Source organism: Scyliorhinus torazame, chromosome 1 (genome assembly GCF_047496885.1).
Source record: "Scyliorhinus torazame isolate Kashiwa2021f chromosome 1, sScyTor2.1, whole genome shotgun sequence".
NCBI classification, from domain to species: domain Eukaryota; kingdom Metazoa; phylum Chordata; class Chondrichthyes; order Carcharhiniformes; family Scyliorhinidae; genus Scyliorhinus; species Scyliorhinus torazame.
The window spans coordinates 233,083,033-233,097,744 of record NC_092707.1 but is presented as its reverse complement, the minus strand read 5'-3'; the positions used below and the strand labels follow the sequence as shown (position 1 = coordinate 233,097,744).

The 14,712-nt window shown below is 53.8% G+C and overlaps 1 protein-coding gene across 6 annotated transcripts in view; it reads left to right on the top strand.

Annotated features, from left to right (window-relative positions):
- The first annotated feature begins 2,997 nt into the window (after nt 1-2,997).
- LOC140419399 (unconventional myosin-VI-like) overlaps nt 2,998-14,712 on the top strand; it is a 351,457-nt gene continuing 339,742 nt past the window's right edge. For 3 of the 6 annotated variants that reach the window (XM_072503309.1, XM_072503306.1, XM_072503281.1), the window contains exon 1: nt 2,998-3,139. The gene's annotated coding sequence lies outside the window, so the exon portion shown is untranslated. The remainder of the gene's footprint in view (nt 3,140-14,712) is intronic. The other 3 variants (XM_072503287.1, XM_072503304.1, XM_072503299.1) reach the window with 3 other exon arrangements.

Below are 14,712 nucleotides of genomic sequence, written 5' to 3'. Positions count from 1 at the left end.
GTTCTCACTCTGTTGCTTGAGTGTCTCTGTGACAGTGTGAGGTGTTATCACTGTGGTTTGAGTTTCACTGTGACAGTGTGAGGTGTTATCACTGTTGTTTGAGTGTCTCTGTGACAGTGTGAGGTGTTCTCACTGTGGTTTGTGTGTCTCTGTGACAGTGTGAGGTGTTCTCACTGTTGTTTGAGTGTCTCTGTGACAGTGTGAGGTGTTCTCACTGTGGTTTGAGTGTCTCTGTGACAGTGTGAGGTGTTCTCACTGTTGTTTGAGTGTCTCTGTGACAGTGTGAGGTGTTCTCACTGTTGTATGTGTCTCTGTGACAGTGTGAGGTGTTATCACTGTGGTTTGAGTTTCTCTGTGACAGTGTGAGGTGTTATCACTGTTGTTTGAGTGTCTCTGTGACAGTGTGAGGTGTTCTCACTGTGGTTTGTGTGTCTCTGTGACAGTGTGAGGTGTTCTCACTGTTGTTTGAGTGTCTCTGTGACAGTGTGAGGTGTTCTCACTGTGGTTTGAGTGTCTCTGTGACAGTGTGAGGTGTTCTCACTGTTGTTTGAGTGTCTCTGTGACAGTGTGAGGTGTTCTCACTGTTGTATGTGTCTCTGTGACAGTGTGAGGTGTTATCACTGTGGTTTGAGTTTCTCTGTGACAGTGTGAGGTGTTATCACTGTTGTTTGAGTGTCTCTGTGACAGTGTGAGGTGTTCTCACTGTTGTATGTGTCTCTGTGACAGTGTGAGGTGTTCTCACTCTGTTGCTTGAGTGTCTCTGTGACAGTGTGAGGTGTTCTCACTGTTGTTTGAGTGTCTCTGTGACAGTGTGAGGTGTTATCACTGTGGTTTGAGTGTCTCTGTGACAGTGTGAGGTGTTCTCACTATTGTATGTGTCTCTGTGACAGTGTGAGGTGTTATCACTGTGGTTTGAGTTTCTCTGTGACAGTGTGAGGTGTTATCACTGTTGTTTGAGTGTCTCTGTGACAGTGTGAGGTGTTCTCACTGTTGTATGTGTCTCTGTGACAGTGTGAGTTGTTCTCACTCTGTTGCTTGAGTGTCTCTGTGACAGTGTGAGGTGTTATCACTGTGGTTTGAGTTTCACTGTGACAGTGTGAGGTGTTATCACTGTTGTTTGAGTGTCTCTGTGACAGTGTGAGGTGTTCTCACTGTGGTTTGTGTGTCTCTGTGACAGTGTGAGGTGTTGTCACTGTTGTTTGAGTGTCTCTGTGACAGTGTGAGGTGTTCTCACTGTGGTTTGAGTGTCTCTGTGACAGTGTGAGGTGTTCTCACTGTTGTTTGAGTGTCTCTGTGACAGTGTGAGGTGTTCTCACTGTTGTATGTGTCTCTGTGACAGTGTGAGGTGTTATCACTGTGGTTTGAGTTTCTCTGTGACAGTGTGAGGTGTTATCACTGTTGTTTGAGTGTCTCTGTGACAGTGTGAGGTGTTCTCACTGTGGTTTGTGTGTCTCTGTGACAGTGTGAGGTGTTCTCACTGTTGTTTGAGTGTCTCTGTGACAGTGTGAGGTGTTCTCACTGTGGTTTGAGTGTCTCTGTGACAGTGTGAGGTGTTCTCACTGTTGTTTGAGTGTCTCTGTGACAGTGTGAGGTGTTCTCACTGTTGTATGTGTCTCTGTGACAGTGTGAGGTGTTATCACTGTGGTTTGAGTTTCTCTGTGACAGTGTGAGGTGTTATCACTGTTGTTTGAGTGTCTCTGTGACAGTGTGAGGTGTTCTCACTGTTGTATGTGTCTCTGTGACAGTGTGAGGTGTTCTCACTCTGTTGCTTGAGTGTCTCTGTGACAGTGTGAGGTGTTCTCACTGTTGTTTGAGTGTCTCTGTGACAGTGTGAGGTGTTATCACTGTGGTTTGAGTGTCTCTGTGACAGTGTGAGGTGTTCTCACTATTGTATGTGTCTCTGTGACAGTGTGAGGTGTTATCACTGTGGTTTGAGTTTCTCTGTGACAGTGTGAGGTGTTATCACTGTTGTTTGAGTGTCTCTGTGACAGTGTGAGGTGTTCTCACTGTTGTATGTGTCTCTGTGACAGTGTGAGTTGTTCTCACTCTGTTGCTTGAGTGTCTCTGTGACAGTGTGAGGTGTTATCACTGTGGTTTGAGTTTCACTGTGACAGTGTGAGGTGTTATCACTGTTGTTTGAGTGTCTCTGTGACAGTGTGAGGTGTTCTCACTGTGGTTTGTGTGTCTCTGTGACAGTGTGAGGTGTTGTCACTGTTGTTTGAGTGTCTCTGTGACAGTGTGAGGTGTTCTCACTGTGGTTTGAGTGTCTCTGTGACAGTGTGAGGTGTTCTCACTGTTGTTTGAGTGTCTCTGTGACAGTGTGAGGTGTTCTCACTGTTGTATGTGTCTCTGTGACAGTGTGAGGTGTTATCACTGTGGTTTGAGTTTCTCTGTGACAGTGTGAGGTGTTATCACTGTTGTTTGAGTGTCTCTGTGACAGTGTGAGGTGTTCTCACTGTTGTATGTGTCTCTGTGGCAGTGTGAGGTGTTCTCACTCTGTTGCTTGAGTGTCTCTGTGACAGTGTGAGGTGTTCTCACTGTTGTTTGAGTGTCTCTGTGACAGTGTGAGGTGTTATCACTGTGGTTTGAGTGTCTCTGTGACAGTGTGAGGTGTTCTCACTGTTGTTTGAGTGTCTCTGTGACAGTGTGAGGTGTTCTCACTGTTGTTTGAGTGTCTCTGTGACAGTGTGAGGTGTTCTCACTATTGTTTGAGTGTCTCTGTGACAGTGTGAGGTGTTCTCACTGTTGTTTGAGTGTCTCTGTGACAGTGTGAGGTGTTCTCACTGTTGTTTGAGTGTCTCTGTGACAGTGTGAGGTGTTCTCACTGTTGTTTGAGTGTCTCTGTGACAGTGTGAGGTGTTCTCACTGTTGTTTGAGTGTCTCTGTGACAGTGTGAGGTGTTCTCACTGTTGTTTGAGTGTCTCTGTGACAGTGTGAGTTGTTCTCACTCTGTTGCTGTGTCGCTGTCATTGGGCGGCCTTTCCTGGTCCTCAGCTCCAGCACCGTGACGTCACCCCGTCCCAGGGCCGCACACACGGGATCGCAAGCGGGACCGGGAAGGTCCGGAACAGCTGTACCGGGAGCGGCCGGAGGAGCGTCAGCGGCTCCGAGGGACCCCGTGTCCGGTGAGGAGTTGACGGTAAGAGTGTGGTTGTCGGCCGGGAGAGTGTGTGACAGTGAGTGGGAAAGTGGGCAGTGGGTGAGGGAGGAGCGGGGTCGCGCTCTTCAGGACAGATACCAGGAGCTCCATCGGGCTTCTATGTCAGGGGAGTGCAGGCAGCGTCTGCCCGGCGTCCTTGTCCCTCTCTGCCGGGGGTTGGGGTTCTTGCTGCCCAGGTTACGGGCCGGGAGACATTCCCTGACTCTTTCTGGCGGAGGGTGGAACCATTCCCTGTTTTTTTTTTGCTGGGTGGGAGAAAGATAATCGCTGTCATTGTGTTTTTGGGGGGGAGATAATCGCCGTCTTTTTTTTTGGGAGGGAGAGATATTCCCTGTCTTTTTTTGAGGGGGGGGGGAGAAGATATATCCTGTCTTTCTGGATGGAGGAGGAGCGGAGATATTCCCTGTCTTTTTGGGGGGGCAGATATTCCCTGACTTGTTTTTGTGGGGGAGAGATATTCCCAGTCGTTTTGGGGGGGGGGCAGATATTCCCTGTCTGTTTTTTTTGGGGGGGGCAGATATTCCCTGGTTTTATTCTGGGGGGGGAGATAATGCCTTTCATTTTTTTGAGCGGGAGCTATTCCTTGTTTTTTTGCGGGGGGGAGATTTTCCCTGCCTTTATTTCACGGGGGCGGGGAAGATATTCCTTAACCTTTTTTGGGGAGGGCATGGGAAGATATTCCCTGTCATTTTTTAGGAAGGACATGGGAAGATATTCCCTGACTTTTTTGCAGTGGGGTGGGGCAGGAAGATATTCCCCTTTTTTTGCGGGGTGGAGGTAGGTTTTTTGCGGGGAAGGTAGTCACTGTCCTTTTTTTTTGGGGGGGGGGGCTGGGTGGGTGGGAAGATATTCCCTGTCGTTTATTGGGGCAGGGGGACGAGAAGATACGTCGCAAAGAATAGTGAGGCCGTGGAATGCCCTACCTGCAACAGTAGTGAACTCGCCAACATTGAGGGCATTTAAAAGTTTATTGGTTAAACATATGGATGATAATGGTATAGTGTAGGTTAGATGGCTTTTGTTTCGGTGCAACATCGTGGGCCGAAGGGCCTGTACTGCGCTGTATCGTTCTATGTCCTGCCGTTTTTTATTTGGGGGGTGGGGAAAGAGATATTCCCTGTCTTTTCTTTGGGAAGGGGTGGGGTAGACATTACCTGCCTTCAGGGGGGCGGGAAGATTGGGGGCATAGCCTGTCTTTGGAGAGGAGTTAGGTGGTGGGATCAGCAGGGGGAGGGGAGGTGGGGGGGGGTGTGGGGTAGGTGCGGGGTAGGTGCAGCCCCTGCCTTGCTCGGGAGGGGGGGGGGTGAGATGCAGCCCCTGTCTTGCTCGGGGGGGTGAGATGCAGCCCCTGTCTTGCTCGGGGGGGTGGGGGGGGAAATGCAGCCCCCTGTCTTGCCCGGGGCGGGCGGGCGGGGGGGGGGGGGGGTGGATGCAGCCCCTGTCTTGCTCGGGGGGGGGGGGGGGAATGCAGCCCCTGTCTTGCCCGGAGCGGGCGGGGGGGGGGGGGGGTGGATGCAGCCCCTGTCTTGCTCGGGGGGGTGCAGCCCCTGTCTTGCTCGGGGGGGGGGTGCAGCCCCTGTCTTGCTCGGGGGGGGTGCAGCCCCTGTCTTGCTCGGGGGGGGGGGGAAATGCAGCCCCTGTCTTGCTCGGGGGTGGGGGGGGGGGGTTGCAGCCCCTGTCTTGCTCGGGGGAGGGAGGTGCAGCCCCTGTCTTGCTCGGGGGTGGGGGTTGATGCAGCCCCTGTCTTGCTCGGTGGCGGGGGGGAATGCAGCCCCTGTCTTGCTCCGGGGGGGGGGGGCGGGGGGGAATGCAGCCCCTGTCTTGCTCCGGGGGGGGGGGGGGGGTGAATGCAGCCCCTGTCATGCTCGGGGGGGGGGGGGTTGGGGGATGCAGCCCCTGTCTTGCTCGGGGTGGGGGTGAGGGGAGAGATGCAGCCCCTGTCTTGCTCGGGAGGGGGGGTGGGGAGATGCAGCCCCTGTCTCGCTCGAGGGATGGGTGGGTGGGGGGGGGGGGGATGCAGCCCCTATCTTGCTCGGGGGGGGTGGAGGGGTGGAATGCAGCCCCTGCCTTGCTCGGGGGGGACGGGATGCAGCCCCTGTCTTGCTCGCGGGGGGGGGGGGGGGGGGCGATGGGGATGCAGCCCCTGTCTTGCTCGGGGTGGGTGGGATGGGGGGAGACGCAGCCCCTGTCTTGCACGGGCGGGGGGTGATGCAGCCCCTGTCTTGCTCGTGAGGGTGGGGGGAATGCAGCCCCTGTCTTGCTTGGGGGGGGGGGGTTGATGCAGCCCCTGTCTTGCTCGGGGGCGGGGGGGGTGATGCAGCCCCTGTCTTGCTCAGGGGGTGGGGGGGTAGATGCAGCCCCTGTCTTGCTCGGGCGGGGGGTGATGCAGCCCCTGTCTTGCTCGTGAGGGTGGGGGAAATGCAGCCCCTGTCTTCCTCCGGGGGGTGTGCGGGATGCAGCCCCTGTCTTGCACGGGTGGGGGGGTGGGGAGGGGGGGGGATGCAGCCCCTGTCTTGCTCGGGGGGGGGGTGGGGGGAGTGCAGCCCCTGTCTTGCTCGGGGGGGGGGGAGGGTGATGCAGCCCCTGTCTTGCTCGGGGGCGGGGGGTGATGCAGCCCCTGTCTTGCTCGGGGGGTGGGGGTGGGTAGATGCAGCCCCTGTCTTGCTCGGGCGGGGGGTGATGCAGCCCCTGTCTTCGTGAGGGTGGGCGGAATGCAGCCCTGTCTTGCTCCGGGGGGGAGGGGGGGGGGATGCAGCCCCTGTCTTGCTCCGGGGGGGGGGGGGGGCGGGGGGGAATGCAGCCCCTGTCTTGCTCCGGGGGGGGGGGGGTGAATGCAGCCCCTGTCTTGCTCGGAGGGGGGGGGGGGGTGGGGGATGCAGCCCCTGTCTCGCTCGGGGTGGGGGTGAGGGGAGAGATGCAGCCCCTGTCTTGCTCGGGAGGGGGGGTGGGGAGATGCAGCCCCTGTCTCGCTCGAGGGATGGGTGGGTGGGGGGGGGGATGCAGCCCCTATCTTGCTCGGGGGGGGGGGGTTGGGGGTGGAGGGGTGGAATGCAGCCCCTGCCTTGCTCGGGGGGGACGGGACGCAGCCCCTGTCTTGCTCGCGGGGGGGGGGGCGATGGGGATGCAGCCCCTGTCTTGCCCGGGGTGGGTGGGATGGGGGGAGACGCAGCCCCTGTCTTGCACGGGCGGGGGGTGATGCAGCCCCTGTCTTGCTCGTGAGGGTGGGGGGAATGCAGCCCCTGTCTTGCTCCGGGGGGGGGGGGGCGGGCGATGCAGCCCCTGTCTTGCTCGGGAGGGGGGGTGGGGATGGGGATGCAGCCCTTGTCTTGCTCGGGAGGGAGGGGGCGGAGATGCAGCCCCTGTCTCGCTCGGGGGGTAGGTGGGTGGGGGGGGGGGATGCAGCCCCTATCTTGCTCGGGGGGGGGGGGGGGGGTGGGATGGAATGCAGCCCCTGTCTTGCTCGGGGGGGGGGGGATGCAGCCCCCTGCCTTGTTCGGGGGGGGGGCACCCCGGTCTTGCTCGGGGGGGGGGGGGGAGGGGCGTTGGGGATGCAGCCCCTGTCTTGCTCGGGTGGGTGGGGGGGGGAGACGCAGCCCCTGTCTTGCTGGGGGAGGGGGGGGTGGGGATGCAGTCCCTGTCTTGCTTGGGGGGGGGGGGGGGGAGATGCAGCGCCTGTCTTGCTCGGTGGGGGGGGAATGCAGCCCTTGTCTTGCTCGGGAGGGGGGTAATGCAGCCCCTGTCTTGCTCGGGAGGAGAGGGTGAGGGATGCAGCCCCTGTCTTGCTTGGGAGGGGGGGGGGGGGGTGTTGGGAGATGCAGCCCCTGTCTTGATCGGGGAGGGCGATGCAGCCCCTGTCTTTCTCGGGGAGGGGAGGGGGGTGGGGTCCAGTCCCTGTCTTGCAGGGACGAGGGCGGGGCGGGGGGGGTTGCTGTCCAGGGCTAGCGGGGGAGGGGGGTGTTTGGTGGGGTCCAGTCTCTGTCTTGCGGGGTGTGTGGAGGGGAGGGGGGGGGGTTATTGGAGTCCCCGTCTCATGAGGCGAAAGTAGTCCCTGTCTGTGGGATGGGGATGTGGGTGGGTTGCTGTCCCTGTGTGTGTGTGTGTGTGTGTGTGTGTGTGTGTGTGGGGGGGGGGGGGGGTTGGGGGATGCAGCCCCTGTCTTGCTCGGGGTGGGGGTGAGGGGAGAGATGCAGCCCCTGTCTTGCTCGGGAGGGGGGGTGGGGAGATGCAGCCCCTGTCTCGCTCGAGGGATGGGTGGGTGGGGGGGGGGGATGCAGCCCTTGCTCGGGGGGGGGGGGGGGGGTGGAGGGGTGGAATGCAGCCCCTGCCTTGCTCGGGGGGGACGGGATGCAGCCCCTGTCTTGCTCGCGGGGGGGGGGGGGGGCGATGGGGATGCAGCCCCTGTCTTGCTCGGGGTGGGTGGGATGGGGGGAGACGCAGCCCCTGTCTTGCACGGGCGGGGGGTGATGCAGCCCCTGTCTTGCTCGTGAGGGTGGGGGGAATGCAGCCCCTGTCTTGCTTGGGGGGGGGGGGGGTTGATGCAGCCCCTGTCTTGCTCAGGGGCGGGGGGGGTGATGCAGCCCCTGTCTTGCTCAGGGGGTGGGGGGGTAGATGCAGCCCCTGTCTTGCTCGGGCGGGGGGTGATGCAGCCCCTGTCTTGCTCGTGAGGGTGGGGGAAATGCAGCCCCTGTCTTGCTCCGGGGGGTGTGCGGGATGCAGCCCCTGTCTTGCACGGGTGGGGGATGCAGCCCCTGTCTTGCTCGGGGGGGGGGGTGGGGGGAGTGTAGCCCCTGTCTTGCTCGGGGGGGGGGGGGAGGGTGATGTCCCTGTCTTGCTCGGGGGCGGGGGGTGATGCAGCCCCTGTCTTGCTCGGGGGGTGGGGGTGGGTAGATGCAGCCCCTGTCTTGCTCGGGCGGGGGGTGATGCAGCCCCTGTCTTCGTGAGGGTGGGCGGAATGCAGCCCTGTCTTGCTCCGGGGGGGAGGGATGCAGCCCCTGTCTTGCTCCGGGGGGGGGGGGAATGCAGCCCCTGTCTTGCTCCGGGGGGGGGGGGGGTGAATGCAGCCCCTGTCTTGCTCGGGGGGGGGGGGGGGGGGGGGGATGCAGCCCCTGTCTTGCTCGGGGTGGGGGTGAGGGGAGAGATGCAGCCCCTGTCTTGCTCGGGAGGGGGGGTGGGGAGATGCAGCCCCTGTCTCGCTCGAGGGATGGGTGGGTGGGGGGGGGATGCAGCCCCTATCTTGCTCGGGGGGGGGGGGGGGGGTGGAGGGGTGGAATGCAGCCCCTGCCTTGCTCGGGGGGGACGGGACGCAGCCCCTGTCTTGCTCGCGGGGGGGGGGGCGATGGGGATGCAGCCCCTGTCTTGCTCGGGGTGGGTGGGATGGGGGGAGACGCAGCCCCTGTCTTGCACGGGCGGGGGGTGATGCAGCCCCTGTCTTGCTCGTGAGGGTGGGGGGAATGCAGCCCCTGTCTTGCTCCGGGGGGGGGGGGGGCGGCGATGCAGCCCCTGTCTTGCTCGGGAGGGGGGGTGGGGATGGGGATGCAGCCCTTGTCTTGCTCGGGAGGGAGGGGGCGGAGATGCAGCCCCTGTCTCGCTCGGGGGGTGGGTGGGTGGGGGGGGGGATGCAGCCCCTATCTTGCTCGGGGGGGGGGGGGGGGTGGGATGGAATGCAGCCCCTGTCTTGCTCGGGGGGGGTGGGGGATGCAGCCCCCTGCCTTGTTCGGGGGGGGGGGCACCCCAGTCTTGCTCGGGGGGGGGGGGGAGGGGCGTTGGGGATGCAGCCCCTGTCTTGCTCGGGTGGGTGGGGGGGGGGAGACGCAGCCCCTGTCTTGCTGGGGGAGGGGGGGGTGGGGATGCAGTCCCTGTCTTGCTTGGGGGGTGGGGGGGTGGCGGGGGGGGGGGGAGATGCAGCGCCTGTCTTGCTCGGTGGGGGGGGAATGCAGCCCCTGTCTTGCTCGGGAGGGGGGTAATGCAGCCCCTGTCTTGCTCGGGAGGAGAGGGTGAGGGATGCAGCCCCTGTCTTGCTTGGGAGGGGGGGGGGGGTGTTGGGAGATGCAGCCCCTGTCTTGCTCGGGGAGGGCGATGCAGCCCCTGTCTTTCTCGGGGAGGGGAGGGGGGTGGGGTCCAGTCCCTGTCTTGCAGGGACGAGGGCGGGGCGGGGGGGGTTGCTGTCCAGGGCTAGCGGGGGAGGGGGGGTGTTTGGTGGGGTCCAGTCTCTGTCTTGCGGGGTGTGTGGAGGGGAGGGGGGGGGTTATTGGAGTCCCCGTCTCATGAGGCGAAAGTAGTCCCTGTCTGTGGGATGGGGATGTGGGTGGGTTGCTGTCCCTGTGTGTGTGTGTGTGTGTGTGTGTGTGGGGGGGGGGGGGGGGGGGGCGCCTGGTTCAGGCTCTCTTTAACTTCAGGCACATTTTGCTTCCGAGGGAAGGAAGAAGCTGTGACTTCACCGAGTTGCCTGTGAGTTCTGTTTCTTCCACATCCCCTCGACTAACTGTCCGACTGACTGTTTTGTGACCTCTCCCATAGCCCTTTACAGATTGTATCCTGGTTTGTGCAGAATTCTGAAGTCTTCCCTCCCTCCCTACCTTTCCCGAGAGAAAATGACTGGGTGGGAATCCTGTGCAGCTCTTTTCCCCATGTTGGAAGATCTGCAGCTGTGGTGCCTGACCCATCCCCGTTGAAAGCTGTCAGCTACCCCAATTCATGTGTATGTTCATATTTAAATCCGATGGAAACATCGAACAATTTTGCCTACAAATCCTTTAAACTGACTTTCTTTTTTTTGTACTGGAAGAACTGCCCCTCTTTATGTTTGCAGCTGATTCAGGCAACTCCCTGCAAAGCGTTCTGAATGGTGGCATATAAATTAAGTGCATGACAGTGGATTAATTGACCAAGTGAAAACAGGGTGTTTTTCTACACTTTATATTAAGTACACTGTCACTTTCTCCAAGCAGAGCTTCAAGAATTTTTTTTTTTTGCAACTCTAATTCTGTTCTTCCTGGATTCCCGTCAGTTTGTGCTGCCCAGAGTGTGACAAAAAGTGCCTCAGTCTGGTTGTTGTTTGAGAATACATTATTGAACTCGCCTTACAATTTGTCATGATTTGTCAATTTCTTGGTCCCCTAATATTGATCAATGCCCAGTCTTTTAAGAACATTTATACTGGTGAAGTGCGAGTTTAATCCTTGCTCTAAGGAGTTTTTCCTTAAGTTTGATCCTGGCATGTTAATCAACCATTAATAGTTTACTCTTGTGAGGAATCTTGTTTTAAAATCTGACCTGTTTGGATTACCCTTCAAGAAGTGAAAGTTTAGGAAAACAGGAGTAATTGTAATTGCTTTGATATTTTGCGCTCTCATTCCACGGAGTTTTGGAACTCCAGTTTTCTCTGGATCGGAAAATTCTGAAGCATGGTCAATTCTGTTTTTCTAAAAGCACATTTTTATTGAATCAGCAAATGTTGTGAATATAAGAAGAAATAGTCTTTGTTTAATTAATATTGACCTATTACCTGTTTCAGTTATTAGAATCATAGAATCCCTACAGTGCAGAAGGAGGTCTTTTGGCAGCACTGACCCCCCCAAAGAGCACCCTACCTAGGCCCACTATATCCCCCAATCCCCACCCAACCTTTGGATACTAAGCCAATTTTATCATGGCCAATCCACCTAACCTGCACGTCTTTTGGACTGTGGGAGGAAACCAGAGCACCCAGAGGAAACCCACGCAGCCATGGGGAGAACGTGAACCTCTGCACTGTCATCCAAGGCTGGAATTAAACCCGGGTCCCTGGTGCTGTGAGGCAATAGCGCTAACCACTGTGTCACCCATTGATTGATCAACTTGGGCATTTCTGGTCGTTAACAGCTGTGGTTTTCATTTTATTTTGACTTGGATTAGGTACAGTAGTATGATAAATTACCTTTAATTTCCCAGCATATACACACCTCACACCATCTTGTTAAGGTTAAGACAATAATGTGTTTATGTCAGAGTAACTTGTATCAAATGTGGACATGATGTATTGATACATTTTGTTCAGTAAGGTGGAAATGCTCTGAAGACACTACCCAGGAGTAAAGCTAGTGAACTGTGTACTGTACAAAGCACAATTATTGGATCCTTTACAGTTCTTCAATATTATATTCCCATTTAGTGAAGGTGTCTCTGAGCAGGTGTAAAATGTCAGGTGGGCATTTTTGCACTCACTAAGATGCGAGGTGGAATTTCCAGGAGAATGTGTTGTGCAATGTTCTCAATTGAAAATAAGTATCGGTGTGAAATTGAAAGAAGATAATTTCAGAACCGTTCATTTATGCATGCTTTGTTTGAACTATAGAACTCTTGCACAAAGGTTCGTTACAAGCCTCCTTTCACAGTACCATTGAGGCATGCACTGATGTCATTAAAATAATGGATGATTTATTAATATGTTGAGAAAGGTTGAATGTGATAATGGAAGGGGAAGATGAAAGGAGAAGCATCATGCAATGACTACAAATTTCATAAGTGTATGATTAAAAAATCTTTAGGATATTTAACATTTATAAGTGAGATTCAGGAGATGCATTTTAAAATATATTCAGCCTAAATAAAAGACCCAATAATGGATTTATTGAAAATAATAGAACCGATATGTTATCATAATAGATGTTGCAGTCTGGTTGCCACTGACATAGAAACTTAAACAGATCGATGGATTCATTGTATTAAGTTAAAAGTGATTAGAGTAAGTTTTGAAGAACAAAGAAAAGTACAGCATAGGAACAGGTCCTTTGGCTCACCAAGCCTGTGCCGATCATGATGCTCTAATTTAAAAAAAACTCTCTTCTGCCCTTACTCGGCCCATATCCCTCTATTTCCTCCCTATTCATGTACCCATCCAGATACCTCTTAAATGTTGCTAAAGTGCCTGCTTCCACCACATCTTCTGGCAGCGTGTTCCAGGCACCCACCACTCTGTGTGGAAAAACTTACCCCGTACATCTCCCTTGAACCTGTGCCCCATTGTAATTGACACTTCCACCCTTGGGGGAAAAAGCCTCAACTATCTACCCTGTCTATGCCTCTCAGAATTTTGGCGACCTCTATCAGGTCTCCCCTCAGCCTCCGTCCTTCCAGTGAAAACAATCCTAGTTTATTCAATCTCTCCTCATAGCCAACACCTTCGAGATCAGGCAACATCCTGGTGAGCCTTCATTGCACTCTCCCCAAAGCCCTTTTGATAATATGGTGACCAGAGCTGCACACAATATTCCAAATGCGGCCTAACCAAGGTTTTATATAGCTGCAACATGATTTCCCAACTCCTGTACTCAATGCCCTGGCTGATGAAGGCAAGCGTGCCATATGCTTTCTTAACCACCTTGGCCCCCTGTGGTGCCACTTTTAAGGAACTGTGGACTTGCATGCCCAGATCCTTCTGTATGTTAATGTTCCTAAAGGTTCTGCCATTTACAGTATAATTCATACCTAAATTTGATCCTCCAAAATGCATCACATTGGCATTTGTCTGGATTAAACTCCATCTGCCATTTCTGTGCCCAAGCCTCCAATCTATTTATATCCTGTTGTATCCTCTGACAACCCTTGGCACTATCAGCAACTCTGTCAATCTTTGTGTCATCCACAAACTTACTAATCAGACCACCCACGTTTTCCTCAACAGAGGTCAAATTGGTTTCTGGAGTGAGCTTTTACTGATGCCCTTAAAAATTGATATGTAGTTTTTGAGTCACAACAGTAAAAACACATTGTGTTGGTCATTAGAATCAAAGAAACTGCAGACAAGTGAAAGTTTTGCATCCACTTGAATTGTAACAAACACTCAGTGGCAACAGTGATCGATTTAGTTCTTCTAAACTTAAGTTGTATTATGACCTTTATAAAATGAGGTTAAAGCACTTCTGGTGATGATGATGGTATCTGCAATAATGAACCAAGAATATTGCACTTCGAATTATATTTCCCTATTTACTACATGGTTTCTGCCTCCTTTTGTCAGCAGTGAACGAGGTTGAACATGGCTGAAACCTGCATACATACTAAGTAGTAAATAAGCTTAGTGCAAAAGTATGTTCTCAGCTAATTGGATAAATTGGTTCAATTAACCTTTGCCCATCTAATGGTGCATTTAAGAAAGGAAGGCTTGCATTTATATTGTAAATTCCACAATCTCAGGATATCCAAGGTGCTTTGATGTGCAGTAAACGTTGTAACATGACAGCCAATTTGTGCTCAAGGTCCCACAAATATTATTGAAATGAATGAGCGATAAATTCTGATCGTTATTGGGGAGAACTCTCCAGCATATCGATTAATGCTAGGGATCTTTGACGCCTACCTGAAAGGGAAAAATGGTTCTCCATTGAATGCCTCCTCCAGCACTTGAACAATCTTCTAGCCCTGAAGTCAGGATGGCAGCAATTGAACCATTTTTTTCTCATAAATTTAGAGTATCCAATTATTTTTTTCCAATAAAGGGGCAATTTAACATAGCCGATCCACCTTTTGGATTGTGGATCCATCTTTTGGATTGTGGGGGTGAGACCCCCAGGCGCAGACACAGGGAGAATGTGCAAACCCCACACGACAGTGACCAGGGCTGGGATCGAACTGGGACCCCGACGCCGTGAGGCAGCAGTGCTAACCACTGTGCCACCGTGCCGCTAGCAGCAATTGAACCATGGTTGACATACTATTATTCACACTCTAACTGGAATTAAGATGCAAATATTTACCACAGATCCTTTAGTTTTACTGTAAATGCAGCCTCCATCTGTAAACGCGGATCTGATACAGGAGTGAAGGTGGTGGTGGTCTCACTCGCTTTGCTTCAGAGTCAGTCAGACCTTCACTCCTGACTTACACTCCATTAGTATAACATTGCATAGCCAAAGCAGCTTTTTGCTGAGGCTAAATTGCAGTGGAGATGCATTTAAATTTAACCTCCCTGTTATATTTAAATTTGGTCACAGCAACATCACTCAGGGGATGCTCTTCATTTTATGGTTTTCGACAGAAAACATTAAATAACTAGTGTTAAATTCAATAGCAAAGAGCTGATTGACCGTATGTTGTCCATTTGTCAGTATGGGGGATGGTGCCTAGTCTTTCCACATAAATGTTGCATTTCTAACAATAAATCAATGCAGAGTGAAAAAAAGTCTCATTGCTCTTTTGTATTCGTGAGTAAGTGTCAATATTGTAACCATGATTATAATGTGAACGTACAAAAGTCTAGATGCGCCTAAGCATATGAAGACCTTAAAAACAATCATAGGTTATTAGATTATTTCAAAATTACATTTAAAAAGTATGATTTTTCTCACTCTCTAGTTCGAGTTAACATTCAATATCAAAATATTTCATAATGCTACAGCCAAAGAGAGTGGTAATGGATATAGTAAAGAAACCAGAATTGTGAGATTTGAATTGCTACATAGCAACATGAAGGGATAGAGGAAGAGACAAGGCAAAAAACTGGCCCAACAAAGCAAAAAAAGGAAAAGAAAATGCACAAAACAATATGGAAACAGAGGTCATGATTTAAAATTGTT